The sequence below is a fragment of the Plecotus auritus genome (assembly GCF_963455305.1).
Source record: "Plecotus auritus genome assembly, chromosome: 4".
NCBI classification, from domain to species: Eukaryota; Metazoa; Chordata; class Mammalia; order Chiroptera; family Vespertilionidae; genus Plecotus; species Plecotus auritus.
This window is the reverse complement of record NC_137775.1, coordinates 64,951,391-64,977,231: the sequence shown is the minus strand read 5'-3', so window position 1 is coordinate 64,977,231 and position 25,841 is coordinate 64,951,391. Positions and strand designations below refer to the sequence as shown.

Here is a 25,841-nt window from a genome sequence, read left to right as displayed (position 1 = left end):
TGAATCTTGAACTTTTAGAGCTGGCAAGTCAAATATTTAGCATTACTTTATATTTTTAAGAATAAATTTCAAAAATTCAAGATTCAATAGATTCAATTCTGTCCTCTAGATTTTTTCATAAGGAAGCAAATTCAGATTATTGAACAAGTTTTTATCATTTGATTAACAGGCCCAGCCTAGCTGCTTGACTTTTTAAAAGGACCATAATTTTTTCTGCTTGGGGAAGGGCGGCTAGCAAACTTGTAACCATTTAAATGCAAATTAATGCATTCTTTGTCCTGAGAAACCTGATTTCAAACAAGCCATATTCCTTAAAGATAGCTCCTGGCGGGAAACTGGTTTACCTGTCTGCTGGGGGAAGGGTGACCACCCCTCTTCCTCCATTAACAAAGGGCATAACCAGTCTTTACCTGGGCTACTTGATCTTTCAAATTAATACATTATTTCAACAATTTCTTTGAGATTCTAGAGTCAATTATAATTATTTTAAAGTATTTTCTTTGGCAAACTTTTTGTAACACAGACAATTTACTGATTTTCTTGAAGTCCTTAAAATTAACTTTTGAACACACTTCATTAGCATTTCAAAAACCACTCTTTATTATGGAAATGCCAATCCTGCTGCAGCTTGAACCTAGCCTGTGTCTTTTCCTGGGTCAAATTCACCATCTTTCTTTTTGCAGGAAAAAACCCAGTCCTGGTCTTTCTACACCATCCATAAAGAAAGTTAAGCTTAGTTCAAGACTTTATTAAAATCCAAAATCGAATTGTGCGCACATTTTGTCTTAAACTAGCTTTCTCTCTTTACACATGCACAGAAATCCCAGACACATTTCTAAATTTTTTAAGACTTTTTCTTTTTTTTTTAATATATTTTATTGATTTTTTACAGAGAGGAAGGGAGAGGGATAGAGAGTTAGAAACATCGATGAGAGAGAAACATCGATCAGCTGCCTCCTGCACACCCCCTACTGGGGACGTGCCCACAACCAAGGTACATGCCCTTGACCGGAATCGAACCTGGGACCTTTCAGTCCGCAGGCTGACGCTCTATCCACTGAGCCAAACCGGTTTCGGCTTTTAAGACTTTTTCATGGCATACTGGGAGAGTGGGTGTCCATATTGGCTTGCCACATGTCTCCCTTTCCCCACATCCTGCTTGCTCTGGGGGAAGCTTTCAGTAACAGATCAGGCTGCGTATCTTTTCATGCTTAATAGATAAAGACAGATCTTAAATTTTTTCCTTTTTTGCTTTCTAAAGTAATTACTAGCACCTAAGGTGACCTTTGCCAAATTTTGCATTTCCCAGCGAGTTCTTCTATAATTTTTAAACAAAACTTTAAGTAATCTCATTGCAGGAGATCAGATAGCTCTGTCCTCTCCTGCCACCTTTGAATTTCTCCACACCAGAAGCGGTTTCGGCAGCAGGGTTTCATTTCTTATTACGGATTTTAGATTCCAAATACAAATTAAGATTTTAATTTGAACAAGAAACCATATTCCTTAAGCATGCAAACCAAAAGTCTATAAATAAAGTTTACTTTATAACCTAATTCTGCCCCATTAGCCTGGCTGAAAAAGACGTTCCCACTCTACTTACAGATCGCAACTTCTGCAGCTGATCGTGGGCTTTGCATGCGGTGAATTTCCCTCACCTATACAGTGAATCCTTCCCCATCTTTTCAGTGAAATCTTCCTTTCTTTGCTCTAGGCAAAATCATCCCCTCCAGAGGTCCCACGACCAAGGTGCCAGTTGTGAGTATGATCCCTCCACATTGGGCGCCAGTTGCGAGTACCCCACATTGGGCTACCAGTTGCGGGTGTCCCCCCCACATGCCGTGTGGTTCAGGGTTCAGGGTTCAGGTTCAGGGTTCGGGCTCTGGAGGAGGCTGCACACAAATGAAAGAGACTAGACAAGAAAATATTAATTTGGGAATTGGGGGCCAGGCAGAAGCCCAAGAGAGGACTAGCTTTGCTCTGGCCTTGCCATCCTTTTGATTCAGGTCTGGGGTACACCCATAGCCCTTAGGCAGGCAATTCCAGTAATAGCTCCATGATAGCCCATCAGCAAGGATTTACATAAGACTAAAAGGTGGAAGTTGCTTCAGCTCCCTTTGTCTCCACCAAACAGTGGGTGTATGACTCTGACTCTTGCCAGAGCCTCAAGGTTGACCAGCCTTCCGGGTTCCTTGTCCACACCTCTCTGCTAGTGAAGGCAATGGGCAGCTTCCAACACTAACCCCTTGAATTCAGATTTCTTCACTAACTCTATCTTCATTTTCATTCCAAGGGAAGAGTTAGTAACTAAGTAAATAAATAAGTAAATAAATAAAACCCAGAATTGGATCTCATCCTTTCCTCTTTTCTGAAAATGAATGGGCTTGAAAAATACTAGAATTGTTGGTTTATTCCTTAATTCAAACATATTTCTCTTCTTTTACATCTGAATTCAACTTATAAAATAGACTTCTCTGATATACTTAGGTACTGCATTTAGATTTTCAAGTTCAACCAGGTGTTTTTTTTTTACCATTTAGCTAATTGATAAAATCTTAACTAAATTTGAGACTTGTACCAAGTTCCTAAATATAAATATAAAGTATAACAGAAAAGAAGAAAAGCAATAGTCTTTAGATCACTCTATTTTGTTTTTGTTTCTGTTTTTCCCTTGTAAAAAGATGAACGAGTCATTAGACAGTGAATATCCTAATTTCACATGCTGGGTGAAAGGCATAGTCACGTTCAGGCAGAATCCTCCAGAGCAAGGCTACCCCAGGGAATGTACCTAAGCCATTTCTAATCTCTTTGATAAATGCTACTACCGTTCAAGTTTCAGAATCAATTGGGAGAAAATATGAAGCAGGGTTCCCTATGAAGCAGTGGCAGGTGTGTTCTAGACAGACATACACTGTAAATCAGAGTTTTCACATTTCATTGCCTGGAACTAACTCAAACTGTCAGTATGTGTCCAGGTGTAAATCTTGCAGATAGGACGGAAGATAGCAAACAACTTGAGCTGCAGTGTTAGATACTGGGAAAGAATTTGAAAATCACACTCTTCATAATCACCTGGGGAAAGTCAAAGTTAATGCCAATATTAAGAAGATTGCAATATTAAAATAGAGACAAATAGTAATTAGTTTGCATCAAGTATAATAATAATAGAGTGAATCTCATTAATTTATTTATTTGATTAAAAATAGTTTCTGGAGTATATGGGTCACCAAGGCTTAAATGTAAAGATAGCCTGGCCGGTGTTTCTCAGTGGTTGAGCATCGACTTGGATCAATTCCTGGTCAGGGCGTGCAGGGGCAGCCGATCAATGATTCTCTCTCATCATTGATGTTTCTATCTCTCTCTCCCTCTTCTTTCCTCTCTGAAATAATAAATATAAATCAAATATCACTCATATATTTAAACATAAAACATAAAACCAGTAGTTGGAGGTCCCATTGCCACTATTTGTTAATAAATAGAAAGTTTACTTTGCTCCAATCAATACTTAGATTGCTGCAACCTAAAGCAGGATCCACATTTATGCTCTTTCTTAGGGGAAGGTTTATGAGTTCATATGAAAGCAAGAAAACACACACTTCTGTGGAGAGCGGCTACAGCGTTTGGACAGGTTCAAGCCTGGGACTAATGAGAGGGCACGATCCTCTCGTGGCAAAGCCACGTGCAAGTCCCACCACAGTTATAGCCAAAGGCTATAATTGTAAGCTTGACTTTGTGGTCTGAACCTGTGGTCCCACGTGGCTAAGTGATATAGGCTGCGGGAGGTGCAGCAAGTAAACAAAGCTTGATCAGGTGCATGTAGTTGAGTAGATTCAAAACCCACGAGAACATTAGTTGAGTAGATTTGAAACCCAAGAGAATGTTGTAGCCACACCCTTACTTTGCCTCGTGGAATCTGGCTATAAAATAAAGATTCGGCTTGCAGGCCATGGCGCTGTCTCTCCATCAGAGAGCAGCGTCCCACCCGGCCTCAGCTTTATTCTTTTGTCTGTCTTTTCTAAATCCTTCACTGCCCCCTCTCAGGTTCACCCACGGCCATGCCAGCTCGGCACATATGGCACCCAACGCGGGGCTGAGTAACAGGGGCCGGCTCGGCACAACTTCTCTCTCACTTAGGGGGTTCTGAATTTTTTCAACCTAAGAAACACATTTACAGCTATAATGAGCCTTAAAATTCATCTGGCCCAAGCTTTTCACTTTCGAGATGAGGAAACAGAGGCCAGATGATATTTAAAGACTTACTGAGAAGACAGCATGGTATCGTCTAAGGAACTTGGGGTTTGAATCCAGAGAAATAAAAGGTTTCCATCCTTACTCTATGAATTCAATTTCATTAATGTCTCTGAGCCTCAGTTTCTTTCTCTATATGTGGCAACTGAGAATATAAAATACTCCTTTTTTTTCCCACTGCGGGAACTTATTCTTTTTTTCCTAGCCCTGGAGTCACCCCTTTGTAATTTGAGCATTGAAACCTCGATTTGTCCCAGAATTAGTTATCAGATTAGAATTTAGAAACAAAGAAGCAGTTCTTCATTTTTTAGTTCAAAGGCAAAGTCTAAGTATTAAGACTAAAAAGATCTGAAAGTAAATGTAGCTTCGCAGGACAAGGTTTTTCCTGGTTCTTCCCCAGCAGCCCCCTCCCCCACCCCTCTCTATTAGATAAAGACCTTGTGAGCTGGGAAGTAAAAGGAGAATTGGAGAATGAGCAATCCAAGTGGGACGTTGGTCTGTCTCCTTGTCCTACTACCGCCCTATCTTCCAGAGGATGAAAGTAACAACATAAAGGTTTCTAAATACATTTGAAGGATCAGACACTTGAAAGACCTCCTGTCCTCTCTGAATGAAAATAATCAGCAAACTTTTTGATGTCCCTCTAGCACAGTGGTTCTCAGCCTTCCTCAGGCCAGTTCCTCATGTTGTGGTGACCCCCAACCATAAAATTATTTTCGTTGCTACTTCATAACTGTAATTTTGCTACTGTTAATGAATCGTAATGTAGCATAATGGCTATAGGACACAGATAGATCGCAGGGATGTTGGTAGAGTGAATGGTCACTGACAGCCCCACAGCTCCCACAGGCAACATGAAGGGACTAGAGAACAACTAATCATTTTCTATGCATTTAACAAAAGCTTGGAAGGCTGGGGAGGGGCTGCCCTCACAACCAATAGAGCACAGTGGTCAAAATGAGGACGATTCAGAGCTACCTGAGCTACCTTTGGACATAATGTCCCAAGGACAGATAACATACCTAAAAGTACTTTCATCAGATTTTTTTAGCTACGAAGAAACAAAAACAAAAAGATTCATAGTCACAGAAAGAAAAATGCTCAGCCCTCTTTAGCCTGACATCTGAGTTGCTTCACTACCGAGCCCTAGCCTGTTTTCCTAATCACTGCTTCCCTTCACTTCTCCAGTTCAATGCCAAGTCCGGCTTTAACAACCCACCTGCCCTCCTCTTAAAAGGCTGTTTAAAAAGCCTTTAAAACCCGGCCATAGAATATTATCCTCATCCTTTAATGCTAGAATATGTCTTATCTCTCCCAAGAAAGTTTCTAAATTGCAGTATACCCTCGGCTGAATTAATGTCGTTTTCCCCAGTTTGCCTAATGTGCTTTTTGTGCCCCTACTGTAGAATTTTTCTTCATATGCATTGGTTTTATATATGACTTCCTTGTGAGATTGTGGTATTTCTGGAGTCTGGAGACACAGATTTAATCATCATGGTATTCCTCACTTTGGGGAGGAGGTGGACAATAAATACATATATTAGGTGCTCAATAAATATTTTGAACTAGGTCTTTGGTGGTGAGCATGCTGTAGTATAATCAGATGTTGAATTATAATGTTGTACAACTGAAACTTACATAAAATGTTATAAACCAATGTTACCTCAATAAAAAAAATGTTGAACCAAAAAAACTAAATAAATGAAAAAATATTTTTGAATTGAGATGGAAGAGGCTGCTCTTAGGTTACAAAAAATAAAAACCCAGAAGAAATCAAAGAATTAAACTTTTCTTGAAAAGACAAACTCAATACAATTTAATAAACAAAATATAAATATGAAAGTTCTCCTACTTATTATGTGGGCTCCAAGAAGAAAGATTCATTTATTTGATGTGGAGGCTGAGAGGGAATTTATCTGCTGAGATAGACTCCCCATAGTCAACAAAGGGCCCACATTGTATAAATAATAAGAGTCTATCAACCATTTGATGACAGTATCTGTATTCTGTCTATACCAGGAAAACTCTCAGATTGAATTCTGGGATTCTAGCACTATGCCCTGTTTGTTCACACCATCTGAGTCAACAACTGGAGGGAAACCCTGGTTTCACCTTTCCATTAAACAACTGAGACCTCCCCTACCCAATCAGAACTGTACAATTTGGATACCTCATTTACATAAAAAAGACCTAATTGGGAACCTGGGCGGGAAATCATGCTTAAAAGGTAGCCTCCTTTTGTCTCATTGAAACACAATTTAGGTTGTTACCTAAATCTGTGTCTCCCAGGCTGCAGCTATTTTTGCTCAAATAGATGCTTTTTTGTTCTTTATTACAGTCTAAAGTTAATATTGATTTACAATTATTAGAGAAATTGGAGAGAAATATTTTTCAACAGAAGTCACCTTGTTTCCAACCCTTCAATTCTCAGGAGGTGGGGTAAATACTCTCTTCTTAAGCTAGCAGATCCAAAACAAATAACTAAAATACCACTACAAATCTTGTGAAAGTTTTGATTCCATGCTTTAGAAACCGGTTCATATTGTTTCTCAAGTCACTGTGCCCAGAGGCTTTGTATTGAAGGATGCCATTTAAAAGAAAAACAAAACACCTATAAGCCAATAAACCTACACCTGCATGTGACAGGAGACAGGTTAAACAAGGATCTGCACCAGAGCACCTGCTAGTATACCCATGTATGGAGAGGAAAATGCTTAGAACTAGAGGACAGAGAGACACAAGAAACACAGCAGTTGATATTTGAGAGGGGTAAGCTTGGCATCAACTACCCCAGGCTGTGACAGTTATTGCTGAGCCTATTCACTGGGCTCTTCTTTGATTCACTAGATCGATTAGGCCTCTCAACCAGGCTGGTGCTATGGTGAAGGAGTCCAGGAATAGTGTGTGTGTGTGTGTGTGTGTGTGTGTGTGTGTGTGTGTGTGTGTGTGTTTGGTGGCAGGGGAGGGTGATAGAAGGGAAGAATAAAGAGTGAATATCACCTTTATGAAAGATGTTAGGTAAGCTTTATGCTAATTCTCATACATTAGCTTTCCCATTCTCTATTCTGGAGGGACATCCAGGGTCAGTGGGGAAGAGTACCAAGGAAAAGGTTAGTGTTGGTAGAGGCAAGGACCAGCTACTGACTAGGGAGGGACCTACAGAGGGTCACCTGGGTGTTCATATCTGGCTCCAGTCACTCAGCTCCCAACTTCCACAATGGGATTCTATACCAGCACCAAGTTGGGCTCAGGAACAACTAATCAGGGGAATTGTCATCCATGACAATGAGATTATGATATTGTGATTTATAATATTAAACAGTATTTAGTTTCTGGTCCAGAGTTCAGAACACCCTTGGAATGTCCTACAAGATAAGAGCAATAAGGGTGTATTGTTACTCATAACCACCACCTTCAGCCACATTTAAGTATGTTAATGAGGTGACATTTGGAAAGCTCCTAAGGATGACAGCTGCTTGTCTGGGGATCAAACTTGATTAGAGGTTTATAACTTTCAGCCCATCCCACCCCACTTCCCTGGAGGGGAGGCAAGAGCATGGACTTTCACACAAGCCCAGGAGGTTGAATCCATCAATGACCAATGGCATCATCAAGCATGCCTATTAAAAACCTCCATAAAAATCCAAAAAGGAGCCCTAGTAGGTTTGGCTCAGTGGATAGAGCCTCGGGCCTATGGACCGAAGGGTTTTGGGTTTGATACTGGTCAAGGGCCTGTGCCTCAGTTGCAGGCTCAATCCCCAGCCCTGGTCCGGACGCATTTGGAGGCAACCAATCATGTGTCTCTCTCATATGGATGTTTCTCTCTCTCTGTCTCTCCCTCTCCCATCCACTCTCTCTAAAAAAATCAATGGAAAAATATCCTCAGGTGAGGATTAACAAACAAACAACAACAAAAAGGAGCCTTGCCGAGGACCTCAGTTGGTATTGTCCTGATTCACCGTGGAAGGAGCAGTTCAGAGAGTTTACCCTATGCATCTCGTCCACTTGGCTGTTCCCCAGTTATATCCTTTTATAATAAACCCAAAATCTAGTAAGTGAAATGTTTCTCTGAGCCACTCTAGCAAATTAATCAAACCAAGGAGGGGGCCAGGGGAACTTTCAATTTATAGCCCCTCTATCAGAAGCACAGTCCAGGTATAACAACCTGGACTTGCAACTGACATCTGAAGAGGATGGGCAGTCTTGTGGGACTGAGCCCTTAAGCAGGGGGGTCTGAGCTATCTCTGGGTAGATAGTATCAGAATTTATTAAAATTTGTAGAACATCAACTTGTTGTCACAGAATTGTTTGGTGGGGGAAAACCCCACACATTTGGTGACCATTAGTGAAGTAGTGCTTTTAGTGTGTTAACCTAAAAATGAAAAGCCAAAATGAGAGGCAACAAGCGTTTATTTAAGCTCAATAAATAGCTATTCAGGAAGTACTGATTCAGGCAGAAACCCAAATAGTGTTGGGAAGGCAAGGGGTTTATATGAGAAAGGAAGAAAAATAATTACATGTATAGAAAGAAGGAATTTCTATTGGTGTTAATTAACTAAGTTATTCTTTAACTGTTTATTGATTTTAAGAATGCCCTTAATTATTAGTCCTCATACTCAGGAAGTCTGCTTCCCTGTTAGTTCTACAAACAGTTGTTTAGGAGACAACTCTCCTCTGGCCCAGTCAAAGGTTATTTTGCCCACTTAAACATTCCAAAGGTTCAAGGAGAAGACATGCCATGCAGTTCCTCTGGTGTGGCTGCTCTGATTCCATTTCTAAATGGCTCCACTTATGCAACTTTTCACAGTAGAATGAGGGTGGAGGAGAAAGACAGAAAAAAAAAGTATACATATTAAAATGAAAATTTAAGTCTATGCCTTCTAGCTAGAAACTCTGACCTAGAGTGGGCAACTATTTACATGGTGTGAAGTACAGCCTCCAAATCTGGCCCCCACATCAAACATTCAGCAACTCTGAACGAATGCCTTGACAGTCTCAAAAACAGTCACAAGTGAAATGCTTTTATTATAGCATTCTCTGCATCTCAATGGCAGACCCCAATGCCAGTTTAGTTTTGGAGTTATAAGTTAATAGGTGTCTTAACATGCATTCTGAGACACCCTCAAATTCCATTCCTGTAAATTATCTTCCATTCATGCATAAGAATAACCATTTTTGTCCTGGCCGCTGGTGCTCAGTGGTTGGAGCATCAGCCCACACACCTAATGGTCTTGGGTTCAATTTCCAGTCAAGGGCATGTATCTGGGTTTTGGGTTTGTTCCCCAACCCTGGTTGGGGTATGTGTGGAGGGCAACTAGTCGATGTGTCTCTCATATCCATGTTTCTCTCTCTCTTTCTCTCCCTCCCTTCACTCTCTATGAAAAGCAATGGAAAAAATATCCTCATGTGAGGATTAACAAAACAAAAGGAGAATAACTATTCTCACTCTATGGACATCACTAGGCTTTATCCAAGGCCACTTTCTCAGCCATCCACACTACCCCAACACACACAGCTATGAAAATGACTATGATAGATAAATCATTCCTCTATTAAAATGCTTTTTATAGTCTCTTCATTTTCAAATATTTCATTAAGCGGAAGGTTATCTTGATTGGTAATGAGGCTGGTTTTCTTGGCATATCTAAACACAAATTTAATGTCAATTACATATTTGATATAGTAATGGCAAAAAAAATTTTTCCTAAAGAAGGGACTTCAACAAGTACATTATTATTAGACTAACCAAGCCTAACCCTGCATACCCCACATCCACCCACACTTAAATGCTCAAACTACCAATATGACAAACAAATATATTTCAAAGAAATCTATAAAGATTAGAAAAGAATACAGCACATTAATTGTTTTGGGAGCTTGAAATATATTGTAATAAATATACCTTAATTTATCGACAATGACATTTTTAATATAGACAGGAGTAGGGAAAAAATATCAACCAGACTTAGTCATGACTTCTTAGATAGAAAGACTTGTGAAAACACATTTTATATAATCAGTTTATATAAGTTCTTTCTTATTTCCTTGGCACAAAGTAGAAAACACAATAATTAGTAATACTTTACTTTCCTGAGAGACATATGTTGAGGTTAATGATAATTACATTTGGGAACAAATTGCCAAACTCTTCAATGCTTTCATTTTTATCGAATAGTGAATATTGAAAGGACTGTGTATCAATGTCCATTTAAAACTACTAAGTATACAGGAAAGAATGCTATGTAAAAAAGGTAAGTATAAGCTATTGATTCTTCATAAAAACATAATGAATTAGGCTAAAATGTGCTATTGTCTTTCTATTAATAAAACTGCAGCTAATTTTATTTGGATGACAAATTAATAATGCCCACTGAAATTCCACATCCCCAAATAATGACTCTGAGATTCTGTCTTACTGACTAGAGCTTTGTTGCATATCTTTGGGCTAGTGAATTATACTCTTGGATACAAATGCATTGACTTGGGCATCATTCACCAGAAGTATTCTGAAGTACCTAAAAGCTTTACAATAATATTTAGGATCTTAAATTTAGTGGCACCCATAAATTTGCGTTTCTCTCTCAAAGCTGGTCTATTTGGGACTCCAGAAAAAACCTCTAGCATGCTTGGTATACATAGTGATAATTTATTACTCAAAGTCACTCATATTCCTCATGTCCTATTTATTGAAACAAAGGCCTGACCCAGATGCATACCCCACACCAGCCCACATATAAATGCTCAAACTACCAATATGACATAACCCAACTTAACAACTATAATTGGATTTGAAAGGTGACATCAGCAACCAGAGGTGGAGAAAGGAAAAGGAGGGTGGTAGGATCAACCTGCTCTAGCAGGAACAAGGATTTTACCCCTGACGTTACTTAGAATTGCTGTGGCATAGCATTCTTGCAAAGCTTTCTGACTTTCTGTCGGGTGTATTACTTTTTAAAAATAATCTCTGCAGACACTGCAGCACATTACTGCCTGTGCCTGGGGGGATTGCTCCCATGGCTCTACTGCCATCCTCCATCCTCTGCTCCCTTGGTTTGCCAATGTCAGCATCTGTGCTCCAGAAGTAGCAATCCCATTTTCAATACAATCCTGCCACATTACTATCTTAACTTGAACTACTGGGAGAAAGGTGGTTGTTTGCACTGGGGAAGCAGGTGTGAAAAGCCAGGAAACCTGAGGGATTGGGGGGTGAGGGGGGCTAATGTAAGGTAAAGGCACATTGTTGAGGTTCCTACTGTGGCAATAAAGTCTCAATTTCACTGACCTGAGAAGTTCACAGAAGACCTCCCAGAATTGTCCACTTGAATGGTAGGAGGTGAAGTCTTTCTTTGCCAACTTTCATATTGATCTGCTCAGGCTTGCCTCGGGGCAATCATATTTAAGTGTGATGAATTTCTTTTTATTTTCTCTACTTAAAATTTATTATTCAAATTTATTATAGTAGTGGTGGCAGTAGTAGCAGTAGTAGTAGTAGCAGTAGTTTGCCATTGTTTTCATGTGGCTAAAACCAGACTTGGGCTAAGGGGATTTGAAACAAAGCAACACTTACAGAATGCACTCTGATTTGGCAATGTTCACACTTCAGTTTTATAGTGCTTTCTCAAATATGCATACATTTCATTTTCACAATAACACTATAGAGTTGATATTTTTATCTTCATAATCATCATTGTCATCATTGTCATTGTCATCATCATCATCGCTACTGCTTTAAATATAACTGCTTGCCCTAAATCAACACAATAATCTCTAGAACAAAGACTTAAACTCATGTGCAGTGCTCTTTGTACATTATTTGTTATTTCTTCTTTAAAAGAAGTAAGACACACAATACATGTATCCTTGCTTGATATTGATGGTAATAAACTCCCTTAGTCCTTTCTTGTCTGTGAAGCTCCTGATTTCACCTTCAATTTTGATTGACAGCCTTGCTGGGTACAGTGTTCTTGGATTCAGACCTTTCCTTTGCATGACTTTGTATATGTCATTCCATTCCCTTCTGGCCTGATGTGTTTCTGTTGAGAAATCAGTTGCTAGTCTGATGAGGGATCCTTTGTAGGTAACTTGCTGTCTCTCTCTGGCTGCTTTTAAGATTCTTACTTTGTCGTTGGTGTTTGCCAATTTAATTATAATATGCCTTGGTATTGGTCTTTTGGGGTTCATTTTGCTTGGGACTCTGTGAGCTTCTTGGATTTGTGTGGGGTTTTTTCTTCCCTACACCAGGGAAGTTCTCTGTCATTATTTCTTCAAACAGGTTTTCTATTCCTTGCTCAGTTTCCTCTCCTTCTGGAACCCCTATTATGCAGATGTTGTTTTGATTCCTTTTGTCCCAAAGTTCCCTTAGGCTCTCCTCCTGCTTTTTAATTTGTTTTCCAGAAGCTGCTCTACTTGGGTATTTTTTCCTACCTTGTCTTCTAGCTCACTGATGCGGTCCTCTGCTTCTTCTAGTCTACTCTTGATGCTTTCTATTGAGTTCTTTACAGCAGCGATATCATTTTTCATTTCTTCTTGATTCTTCTTCATTTCCTCTTGGTTCTTACACATATTGTCGAATTTGTCTTCCATCCTTTTCATCCACCTTATAACCATTTCTCTGAATTCTTTCTCTGACAGGTTGCTTGCCTCCATTTCATTTACTTCCTTTTCTGGTTATGCCTGCTTTTCTTTCATATGCGGGCTGTTTCTTTGTCTCTCCATGTTCTCTCTTCTTCACATGTCTGGTTATGTAGTTCTCTCTCTCTGTGGTGGAGTGTAGAGCTTCTCTGAATCTGCGTGCTTGCACCAATTGGGGACCGGTGTTCTCGGGTTCGCAGCAGTTCGGTGGGTGCCGTAGTTGTATATTCCCCAGGCTTTTCAGGCTCCCGATAACGTCCACTTTTCCTTCAAGATGCTGCGGTCTTTGGGTCTGAGCCAGTCGCTCCGGGGGGGAACCCAGCAGCAGTGGGGGCTGCCTGGTTAGGGGAGCCCCGTCCGACAGTCCCCCACAGTCTCCTGGAGTATAGCTGTTCCTCAACTCACCAACAAACACTCCCGTGCGACCACACACTCTCCCTTTGTTTTCTTACTCACACACTATCTTGCAATCTGCCTCCCCATCAGCAGCCATCTTCCGTCCTCACCTCTCCCTTGCTTGATACTGAAACATGGGGTTCAGGGTGCAGACTTCTTCTCATGGGTTCTTGTCTGACGAAGATGAAGAATAAATTCGTGGCCTAACAGATTTCTTTAATTAAAATGTAGAAGTTTATTGGAAGCATATACAAACTCCATCTGGGCAGGGGTGTCTCCAAAGGGTACCTCCTAGGGAGGGGCCCCCAAATGGGAAAAGCCTGATCTCTCTCCCTCTCTCTCTCTCTCTCTCTCTAATGGGAAAAAAGAAATAAAAAATCTGTCTGGTATCCCTTTGTCTCTATTTTAAATATGCTGCAGTTCTTTGTTTGAACCTGACCCTTTCTAATTGGACCTTCCATTAATTTAGGACCCCTGTACTTTCCTCATTGGTTATTTTGTTACATAGTATCAGTTCTAAAGGCCAAAGCCCAGGTGGTGCCCCTCTGTCTCTCTCCCCTTACCTTGCAACATTCCTCTATTCTCTGTGAAAATATGTTTTCTTCTTTCCATTATCCTGTGACTTTTCTTTATCCTCTGTGAATGTATGTCCTCCCCGCACCCTTATGCTTTGGCATTTCTCTATCCTCTGTACAAGTAAGATGAGCATTTTGTCATCTCTAAGCTGCTCAGGTCAGGGCTGCTTTTGATCTACCTTATAATTGCTTTAATTGCTCAGGCCAGAGATAACTTCTGTCCTTCATATATGCATTCCTCCCCCATGGACCTTCTTTATTCCCTAAACCTGCCTATTTTGTCCCTAGAATTTCTTTCAATATTTCCACCATATTGTTTGAATAGTCTGAGGACTATAGGGTCACTTTGATCTCTGGGAATTAATTGTAATAATAAAAATAAAGGCAGATAAAATATACATGAGGATACAACCTTCAACCATGGCATGGATCAGTGGTTGAGCGTCAATCTATGAACCAGGAGGTCACAGTTTGATTCCTGGTCAGGGCACATGCCTGGGTTGCAGGCTCCATGCCCAGTAGGGGGCATGCAGGAGGCAGCCAATCACACTGTCAGTGAACATCTCCGGTTGAGTTTGGGAAAGGCAGCCCATGGCAGGGTGTGATGTAAGAGAATTTCAAAGACTTTCTTATCCATTTGCAGCCTTCTATGTTATTGACTATCTCTTCTTGGTCAGAAACACAGCTTTGTGGTTTGGGCTGTTTTCTTTGTGAAAGCAATAATTAATTATATTTATAATAAAAGTAAGCTAATTTTCTGGTTCAAAGCATAGGTGAAAGGGCTTGAGGAAACTGGAAAGTTCTCTTTACTTCTACCCCTTCCCATGCAAGCTCCTGAAAAAAAAACCAACTATCTAATCTACCTTCTCCCTCTCCTTGAATGGTCAGTTCTATGTCCCAAAATCAGTGGAACCGACCTTCTTTCAAGCTGTAGTCTCATATTAGCAACTGCTTACTAAATCCTTCCACCAGGATGTCCCATAGGATCACTAGAATTATCATGTTCCAATCTACTAAGCTTTACATTCTCTCCTTCACTACCAGCCCAATCTGCTTTCCCCTCCTATGACACCACCAATCCTTCAATTTAGTACAATTCAGTATAGAAATATACAAACATTTCTTGGGTACTGATGTTATAGGAACTATTCTAAGCATTTTATACACAAATCTCAAGGCACTTAGTCTAGGGGGGTTAACAAATAGAAAATGACTTATTTCAGCAAAAGTGATGTAAGTGATGACTTAAATAAAGAATGATAGGTATTCATGTGTACAGAAGAGAAATATCTGAAATATTGCCTTTCACAAGATGTGGCTGCCTCGCTCCATAAAAACTCAGCATGCAGACATGTTTTTCAGCAATTTCCACAGAGGAAACATCTCCAGGAGGCCTACATTACCACACCACACCCACCTTGAGTAACTTCATAAACAAAAGGGCTATATGATGCATCTTGGGGGTGGGGAGAACAAAAGGTGTCAGTCAAAGCGGATGTGAGGAGGAGCTATGACACACCACTAAAACTTTTGACCATCTTAATGAAGAGATTCAACATATTACTGGGTGCCAAGAGGCAGCAGATGTTGGAAAATGTATAGCTTTCTCACAGATAGCTTCAGGACTCATCAAGATCACCAAGAAACTTCTTGAAATATCTTCTGCAGCTTGTACTTAGTGAAGAATTTGGTTCACATCATGTCATAAGTGCTATTTATGCAAATGCCCCTATCTCAGTGCTACAGTGAAAGTCATCATATTTTATGGAAAGTAACTATGTGTCCAGAGCTGGACCACATTCCCTGGGGAGACAATCATGAGTTTATAATCTCCTTTTAAAAATGACCCATTCATTCACATAACCTGCACTCTATTATGCAATCTGCTATATTGTGATATATTTGCACATATGTAAGGAATAAAGTAGTAAGACAACCAAGAGAGAAATAAACTGCAAGGTACATGTAAAATACAATTCTTAATAGGCTGTATAGGCTTTTAGAGCCAACCTGGAAGTTTAACATAAGATTATTAAAGTGTTTTTTAGAAGTAAAGAAATCATGCAAACACAAGGTCACAGTAGTGGTGGTGATAGCCCATTTCTCTTAATCCTGTATCCTTGATACCTTTTAACATTTTTAACATTTTAATTTGTATTTTATATTTCTAACCTTTCCTTGCTATTACAGATTTGATATAAAGGAAGTAGAGAAATTGGCACATAAGAAATAGAGAAGTTAAGAAAGGGAAGCCAATGATAACAGAGACTGAGGAAATGTGGGCATGATGCCATTTAGCAGAAAGCAGTAGTGGTGTAAGAAGCCCCATGTGGAGGGATAAGACTTTCCAACATACATTTTTTAGCTTCCTGTTCACAAAATTGTGATTTCTGACCAAGAGGAGATAGTCAATGACATAGAAGGCCCCAAATAGATAAATTCTTTGAAATTGTTTTACATCACACTGTAAGAAATAAGGTGAGCCTCCAAATTCAGGGATCCTGGTAGAACACAAAGCATACTCAGGAGACAGGCAGCAAGGCAAATATCTTTACTTCTGCACAGAAGGGTGCGCATGTACATGGTCTGGAAGCACACGCACCCTGAGCAGGTGGTCTGCTTGGCTTTTTAATTCTGATGCACATGACCTGTCCCTCACTCTTGATTGGAGCTCAGGTGCACAGTCTTTCATGATTGGCTAATTCAAAGGGAGGGGTTGGCCTTTGCCGTTTCAAGATGGAAGCCCCCAGGGAGCTGCAAGTCATGTGGCCAACATGACAGCTGCCAAGTCACACAGTTTAAAACGGCAGCTGTCTAAATTGTTCTTTGACAGAAAAGATGACTTTTTTATTCTCACAACACCCTGCCAGAGACTGCCTTTCCAGACTCAACCAGAGAAATTCATTGACAGTGTGCTTGGGTACTGGCCTCATACACAGAGACTGAAATTTGGGGCAATAAAAGAAAATGGAGCCCAGCATATGAGGCTCAGCAGTTGAGCATTGACTTATAAACCAGGAGGCCATTGTTCAATTCCCCGTCAGGGCACATGCCCAGGTTGTAGGCTCAGTCCCTAGTAGGAAGTGTGCAGGAGGTAGCTGATTAATGATATCTTTTCATCATTGTTGTTTCTATCTCTTTCTCCCTTTCCCTTTCTCTCTGAAATCAATAAAAATGTATTTTTTAAAAAAGAAAAAGCAAATGGAGGTAGCAAAAGTCATAGATGGTCTCCAGGCTAAGAAATTATCTTAAAACAAAGTAAATTATATCATTCACAATACTCAGCATGTACTAAAAGGCATATAGGTTTTGTTGTTGTTGGTGGTGGTGTCATTTTTTAAATCTTTATTGTTGAGAATATTACAGAGGTAATTAACCCCTCCACCCAGTTCCCACCCTGCCACAGGCTTTCACCGCCCTATTGTCTGTGTCCGTAGGTAATGCATATAGATCTTTGGTTAATCTCTTTCCACACCCCCTCCCCTTTCCTCTGAGATTAGTCAGTCTATTCCATGTTTTCATGCCTCTGATTCTATTTTATTCACCAGTTTATTTTGTTCATTAGAGTTCTTATTAATTTATTTTTATTTTTAGATTCAATTGTTGTTGATAGACATATATTTATTACCATTTTATTGTTTATATTTTATCCTTTTTATTTCTTCTTCCTCTTCTTAAAGATACCCTTCAGCATTTCATATAATACTGGTTTGGTGGTGATGAAATCCTTTACCTTTTTCTTGTCTGTGAAGCTCTTTATCTGACCTTCAATTCTAAATCATAGTTTTGCTGGGTAGAGTAATCTTGGTTGTAAGTTCTTGCTATTCATCACTTTGAATATTTTTTGCCACTCCCTTCTGTCCTGCATAGTTTCTGTTGAGAAAACAGCTGACAGTCATATGGGGGCTCCCTTGTAGGTCACTAACTGCTTTTCTCTTGCTGCTTTTAAGATTCTTTCTTTGTCTTTTAATACTTGACATTTTAATTATGATGTGTCTTGGTGTGAGCCTCTTCAGGTTTTTCTTGATTGAGATTCTCTGTGCTTTCTGGATTTGTACATCTATTTCTTTCACCAAGGAGGGGAAGTTTTCTGTCATTATTTTTTCAAATAGGTTTTTAATATCTTTCTCTCTCTCTCTCTTCTCCTTCTGGCACCACCATAATGCAAATGATGGTACTCTTGAAGTTGTCCCAAAGGCTTCTTACACCATCTTCATATTTTTGGATTATTTTTTCTTTTTTCTCTTCTGATTGGGTGTTTTTTGATTCCTCATATTCCAAATCATTGATTTAAGTCTTGGCATCCTCTACTCTACTGTTGAATCCCTGTAAATTATTTCTTTTTATTTCAGTTAGTGTATGCTTAATTTCTGACTGGTCCTTTTTCATTTCTTTGAAATTATCACTAAGATCCTTGAAAGTCTCAATAAGTTCCATGAAGCTTTCATGAAGATCCTTGAGTAACCTTATAACCATGGTTTTGAACTCTGTATCCAATAGTTTGCTTGCTTCCATTTCTTTCATTTGTGGCATGTTTCTTTGTCTCCACATTTTGGCTGCTTCCCTGTGTTTGTTTCTCTGTATTAGATAGAACTTCTATGTCTCCTGAAATTGGCAGAGTGGCCTTGTGTAGTAGGTGTCCTATAGGGCCCAGTGGCTCAGCATCCCCATTCACCTGAGCTGGGCACTCTAAGTGCACCCCTGTGTGGGCTGTGTGCACAGTCTTGTAGTTTAGTCTTTTTTATTTATTTATTTATTTTTTATTTCAGAGAGGAAGGAAGAGGGAGAGAGAGATAGAAACATCCACGATGAGAGAGAATCATGGATCGGCTGCCTTCTGCAAGTCCTCCACTGGGGATCAAGCCCACAACCCGGGCATGTGCCCTTGACCAGAATCGAACCTGGGACCTTTCAGTTCGCAGGCCAACACTCTATCCACTGAACCAAACTGGCTAGGGCTTCTTGTAGTTTAGTCTTGATTGCTGTTGGCTTCATGGGAGGAATTGACCTCTAGACCAACTTCCTACTAGGACCAGCTGTGACTACAGTGGAAAAATTACTATGCAGGAGACACCACTATGGAGTAAATACTTCAGTGGGACTTTGGTGCTCACTTAGTCTGCTCCTTGAGTGTGTTGCTTGTGGATGTGTAGAGTTGTAATCTGGTCTGGTCTGAAGCTGTCCACTGGGTGTACTGGCTCTGGGGCCTCCTGAGGGATGCAAAGTCATCCACTGCCTGGGGTTGCCTGGCAGGAACTACGGAGAGGTCTGCAGATGGCTGCTACTTGTATTGGGGTTGGAAGTGCTGAAGGGAGATCCAGCTATGAAGCAAGGCGGCTGGAGCTAGTGACAGGTCTTGGGCCTTTTATTGATAGGTCTGGGGCATGCTGATGCCAGCTGTTAATTATTTTAGGGATTTTAGCAAGTCTGAAGCCTTATCAAGGACAGGCCATTCATATGGAAAAGTGATACCGAATTTTTGGACCTCAACCCGGATTCTTTGTCCACAGGAATCAAAGAATGAATCCAAGGACAGAAAGTGGTATAGCAAAGATGGAGATTTATTGAAGAACAAGTAGACTCTGACATAGGGAAGGGAAAGAGTCCCACATAATGGACTCCCATGTGGGAAGGGGGAAAAGGGTCCTACTGGGTTCTGCTTCCCTATGGCTTATATAGGCTGCAGATCCTGGTGCCCAATATTCCCTCTGATTGGTCACTATTCCCTTAGACTGGTTACTATAGTAACTCCTGGGCTCAAACTCCTTTCTTATTGTTTTCCTATTCCCTTTGGGCTTTCTTCTTCTCCTTCTGGATAAAGGGCTTCCTTCCCTTTATTTTGTAAATATAGACCTTTCATGGCTACTTCCAGGTCCCTTGTCTTATGGAAATATACCTGTTGCTGCCTCCTTGTCTTATGGAAATGTAACTGCACCTGGCTTCCTTGTGTTATGGAAATGTACCTTCTCTCAGTCTGTGGCCCTGTGTTTTTCCTAGGGACCCCAATTCTTAAAAATTCCTAAGCCTGCCTATGTTGCTCCAAAAGTCCTGCTTCAAAAGCATCTGCAAATGGCTTGGGTGGGGCTGCATGTTGGATGGGGCAGAGTCTCAGGGAATCACCAGGGAGGAGCAAACACTGTGAGCCAGGCTGATGGACACTCAGATATGGCTGCCAGTCAACCCTGTAATGGGGGAGGTCCCAGCACAGGAACAATGACCCCTGCCAGCACCCCTGTCTGGGAGAAAGCTGCCCCTGAGACCCTGCCCCAGTGCCAGACAGCCCAGTTCCTCCCTGTATGAGGCTGGGTCCCCCAAAGCCACCCTGAAGTGGAGCTCAGAGAGATGGAGTCCAAATTCGTGTGCTGGCCCTTTAAAAGAAACACATGGTTCTCCAGAAGCCTCCATGTTACTCAGCCACAATCCCTGCTGGTTTTTATAGCCCGAAGCTATGGGGACTTCTCTTCCCAGTTCTGGACCCCTTGCCTGGGAGTCTGATGCGGGGCTGGGACTCCTTGCTCCTCACAGGGGGCCTTTGCAGCTGAGATATCCCTCCCAATTAAAAAAAAATGCACATGTGGATGTTGGAACAGCCTGCTCCATGCCTCCACCCCTCCTACCAATCTCAATGTACTTTCTTCTTTACTTCTCTAGTTGTAGGACTTCTATTCAGCCAGCTTTTAGGTGTTTCTGAATAATGGCTGCTCTGTATTTCAGTTGTAATTTTAATGTGGTTGTGGGAGGCATTTACCTACACCACCATCTTGGTTCCTCAAGGCATAGTTTTTTTTTAATTAAAGTATTCAGAGCTTTCATGAGACTTTTTAAATTATGTTACTAACTGACAGATTGATTTCATTGATCCCCCAAATCTCCCTTACTTCTCAGACAATAGGCTTCTAAAATGAGGGGTTGGCTAAAGTGAATGAAACAAACTTTGTCAGAAGGCACCAATAACATCCTTAACCAGTGAAATATTAATATGTCATTTTATTCTATCTCATATGGACAATTCCTTTAATATGGTTATTTTTGTTGAGGAATTTGAACAAACTGCAAATCTCTCTGTATTCAAGAGTCTGACTTAAATATGCACAAACCTCACCCAGAAAGACCACATATGAAAACACAGTGCTGAACCCCATCATTGCCTTGTCCCACAAGTATCATAATACATCCTTATTGTTTCCCTAATAAAATCACCATAAAAATTCACAGACATCTGTGGTTCTGTCTTATTTCAGGAAATAATAAGAATGAAGTGCCAGCAGCACTAGGATGGACATGAGATGGCAAAGCCAGAATCAGGGGACATAGAGAACAGGGTCCCCCCCAACACCTAACCAGAGGCCAGAGCACAGGTGCAGTGAACACCACCCAGATCTGAGCAGGATAAGAGGCTTGGAGCAGTTCAGAAGCAAAATACAGGAGCCAAGGTATCATGAAGGTAAGGATAGAGCTGGGACCTCCTGGAAAACTGGTATCAATAACTGAAGAACAAAAGCCTCCCACATAAGCACATATACCAGAGTTGCCTTCATCCTCTTTTACGTGTTTGATCCATTGCAGACCAGCATCTGGTTCTTCCCATCAGTGTAAGAGCTTTCATTAAGTCCTCAAGTAAATGGTCCCCTTTTCCTAAGTTCTGGTGGTGCCTTTCACTAAGCAGTGGTCCACCACAGGCCATAAAATATCAACATCTCCGGCCTCAAGGCAAGCCTGCCTGCCCGCCCTGGTTCCTCATCTCTGTGCTCAGGAGAGTGTATCTTCTCTGTCTCATGTTTGAGACCTTTAAGCCCAGGGTTACTGAGAGTGAGCATCCAAACCTGCTCTCTCTGTGCCTCGTGCAGTGACAGTGTCTGCAGCCTGTTCTGCTTCCCCAGGATTCCCAAGTTAAAGATTCAAAACTGACAGCCCAGCTATAAAAATAAAGTGGCAAAGTGTCGAATCTTCCCTACTAAATAGAATAGGAGAAACAAAACCTGAAAGAGTTAAGAAACCTACTAATGATTTTTTTTAAAGGAACTTTGTTCAATTGTAAATAGTAGGTGATAGATTCCAAGTCTCTGCTCCCCACGTCCAAAGTTCAATTCATCTATCAAACTCTATCCTATAAAAAATAAATATATGCTCACATGTTCCCAAAATAAACATCACTTTTTTTATCCGCAAATAAATGTATGCCAAAGTCCAAGAATTTCTGATAGAGTAGGAGGTGTGGGCTCCCAGGAAGAATGGAATTATTTAATAATTAATCTGACAACAAGCCCTAAAAAAGTGTTGCATAAATAGTGAAATGTGAGAATTTCCTAAAATTTTTTTAAAGTATTTCTTGAACAAAAGGGAAAGAGGGATAAATTAAAACTTAATGAAAACATGCTAAATATAGTTTTTAAATGGGAGCATAAATGATGCAAATAACTAAGATTAAAAAGAGAAACAATAATTTTAGCTCTGGGTGACATTTTAAACTCTAGTTATGTTGATTTTTTTCAAAAGTTTAAATATTTACATAAATTATGCCTAAAATTAATTGCACCTACAGAATGCCTGCTGCTTTCATTTCCTAGAGATATAAAGATAGGTTCTCTGTGTGGTGTATCTGAGAATATTCTGCTTTTAGTTCTTTGGCTTCACGGGACATTGAGGCAAAAATGATTCCTGGGTATCATTGCGCTTGTGACTGAGGAGGAAGCAATCTGCCCTTGCACTTCTACCCCTTAACCAGTTATATTTATAGAGTGCTATTGAGGTGGTCCAAGAACATGGGGAGAAACCTGGTCAGTGAAACCCGCAAACTAAAGTGGAATATGTAAAGGTGAACCAAAGCCAAATATTTTGGACCATAATGCCTCGGAAGGGAGAGAAGTCAACAGGGGTTAAAATATTCAGCAAAGGGCCGGGTTGGTGTGGCTCATTGGTTGAGCACTGACCCATGAACCAGGAGGTCAGGGTTCTATTCCTCTTCAGGGCTCATGCCTAGGTTGCCGGCTTGATCCCTAGTAAGGGGTGTGCAGGAGGCACCAATCAATGATTCTCACATCATTTATGTTTCTAACTCTCTCCCTCTCCCTTCCTCTCTCTGAAATCAATAAAAACATATTTTAAAAACAATTCAGCAAAGGCCTAATAGAAGAAGTAGGGTTCAAATGTGCTTTGAAAAATTAAGTTGGGGGGGGGGGTGTGTGGAAAGCAAGTGCTTTTAAAGTGAGAGGAACTGCATAAAGCAAGAATGCCAGCAGTGATATTTGTGATTTAATAAGAAAACAAAACCCCAAAAAATTACCCAGTATTATTGAAATAGAAGTTAACTTGAATCAACTAGCAGCGGGTTGGTGCTAATTTAACTTGTTTCTATATCAGAATATTGTTAAAGGCACAGAATGTCATGACTATAGTTTTTTATTCTTACACCAACTGAATTTAATTCTTTCTCTTATAGGCAACAGATTTATCTTCAGACGCATCTCAGTATTTAATTATTCAAAATGTTTACATTCAAACAGAGCAGAGACACCCATCAGGTACCTGAAAAAGGAGCTGGGCCACAGGGAGAACGGTGCCAGAGAGCCTCAGATCCTCCAGGGGCAGCCAGTCCCCAGAGTGATCTATCCAGAATGAAAAGCCAGCATACCTTTCACAAACTTACTTATGCTTCTCAAACTGGGTCTCTACCACCTACGTAAATATATTCCAGCTCCTCTCCATCTGTAAAGGAAAGCAGGTCCTTGTATCCAAAGTAAAAGGACTAAGAATACTGTAGCTAATGGAAATTTTAGACATCCAGAAGTAGCAGTGAATAGCTTCAATCAGTTCTTTGGATGAACTTGGATTTGATATAAAAGATGCTACACAAAACAGTTCCATCTGAAGAAAATAATGTTTTCTAGTCAAAAGAAGAAGAGTGAGAAATGATGCATGTCACTCTCATGATTTCTTCTTATTTCTTTGTTTTATGTACAGCTTGAATATTTGAGACTTGGGTAATAGAGGCTCTGCCAGATCTAAGATTTTTATCTTTCTTTGAATTTAGTTTAAAAATGAAAAGCTCCTAGCTGTTACAGCTCCCTGTATTTTGTAATTTAAGTGAAAAACACTGAAAATAGGTGTTCTTAAATCTAGACTGCAGTCATGTCTATTTAATTGTGCTTTTTCTCATGCTTCTCTAAACCAGACAGTTACACTTAGCAAAAAGCTTAGTAGCATAATTACAGTGCTATAAAAGATTTTTTTTACATTTTTAAAGTCTAAATCTGCATTTGGTACATTTAAAGACGCATCAATAAATTACAGGACTTGACAACTATTAAGTTTTTTGCCACATATCACAAAATCAAAAAAAAATATGCATAGCTTTCAGAGTACATTATTTTAATTTTCCTAATGCCTAAAGGAACTATCTAAAAATCTTTGAAGATGTTACAATTATTTTGTAAATCATTTTTTCATAGAAAATTGTGAATTATAGATAGATATATTTATTATACATGTGATATATCTAATAAAGATCTACTAAAATCACAAATATTGCCCTAGCCGGTTTTGCTCAGGGGATACAGCATCGACCTGCAGACTGAAGGTTCCAGGTTCGGTTTTGGTCAAGGGCAACATGCCCAGGCTGCGGGCTCAGTCCCCAGTAGCAGGCGTGCAGGAGGCAGCCGATCCATGATTCTCTCTCATCATTGCTGTTTCTATCTCTCTCTCCCTCTCCCTTCCTCTCTGAAAGCAATAAAAATATATGTAAAAAAAACAAAACAAAACAAAACAAAAAAAAACACAAAATATTTTCTGATAAAAATCAGAAATGTCAACCTGATTCAAAATTTAAATCTGGTTCTTCGTATACAATATTTCAATCTAATATATCCTCCTCTACTACTGAAAAATAACTAGATAATTACTTTTTATATTATTTGTATGCTGCTAAAGCTATTCTCCCTCCTCTTAGGGGATTTTCCCCTACTGCTAACTGCTAAGTTTGTTGTCTCCACTACCAAACCACTTTTTAAAAAAATAGCCTTATCTCAAAATCTAGCCAACTAAGTTTGCCTTCTCTGTACCACTTAAAATTATATCACTCATCTCTCTGAAACAAACACATAATTGAATCCTTCCATAGTCTTTTTTCATCTTCTTACTCTTCTACATAAATATTTTAGATTGAACTATGTCTGTCTTTTTCTTTTAAGTATAAAACCTGCAAAAGTAATTCTGAGATAATTTGTTTCCAATGGGTTCTGAGTTGCATTTATCTATGCATGTACCTCCTTTGTCCACAAGCAAATTTTAATATTCAGGGATCCAAAGAAAACTATCATTGAAAAAAAATCTAGTATTAGATTGTACAGTTATTAGCCATAATTAAAAGTATGCATACAAATAAAATATTTTATCTTTTTATAGCACTGGATGAATTTTATAATGCTCATTTTATTTTTATCAGTGAAGCAATCAAACATTTAAGAGTCTTTTCACTGGGATTGTTTTAATTAAAAAACTTTAACAATTTCTACAGCATAAATTTTATTGAGTCAACTCATTTAAATTTAACTCAACTTGCCATTTTTAAGTTTTCAACTTGCTTAACTGGTGCCCACAAAATGGGTAATATATAGAGACTATGTTCAATATTAAATATTGCTTTGTAAAAATGAGAAAAAGACATAACCATAAGCAAAAGTAAATAATTACACAACTGTCCCAATAAAGTGAACTTGTAAATGTCTAAATAGGAGTGATTTTTGTTCTTGGTTGTTTTTTTCTCTTTTAATATTTATTAGACCAACAATAGTGTTTTGAGTAAATCTTATTAACACAAAATTCTGGGAAATGAAATTGTGATTCATTTATATCAGAGGTGCCTGCAATCCACATTTTAATTAAAAGGACAATAAGCATTCAGTTAAAAAGAATGTTATTTCTTGGAAATAGAATGTTGTTTTGAAAAGTATGTATTATTTTTCTATTATTTAAGACTTAAAACTTTTTAAAAATTTT

General features: G+C 39.6%; 1 protein-coding gene across 3 annotated transcripts in view; it reads right to left on the bottom strand.

Annotated features, from left to right (window-relative positions):
* The window catches only part of HTR1B (5-hydroxytryptamine receptor 1B), a 131,517-nt gene that overhangs the window by 51,965 nt on the left and 53,711 nt on the right, over nt 1–25,841 (bottom strand). The window lies entirely within an intron of this gene.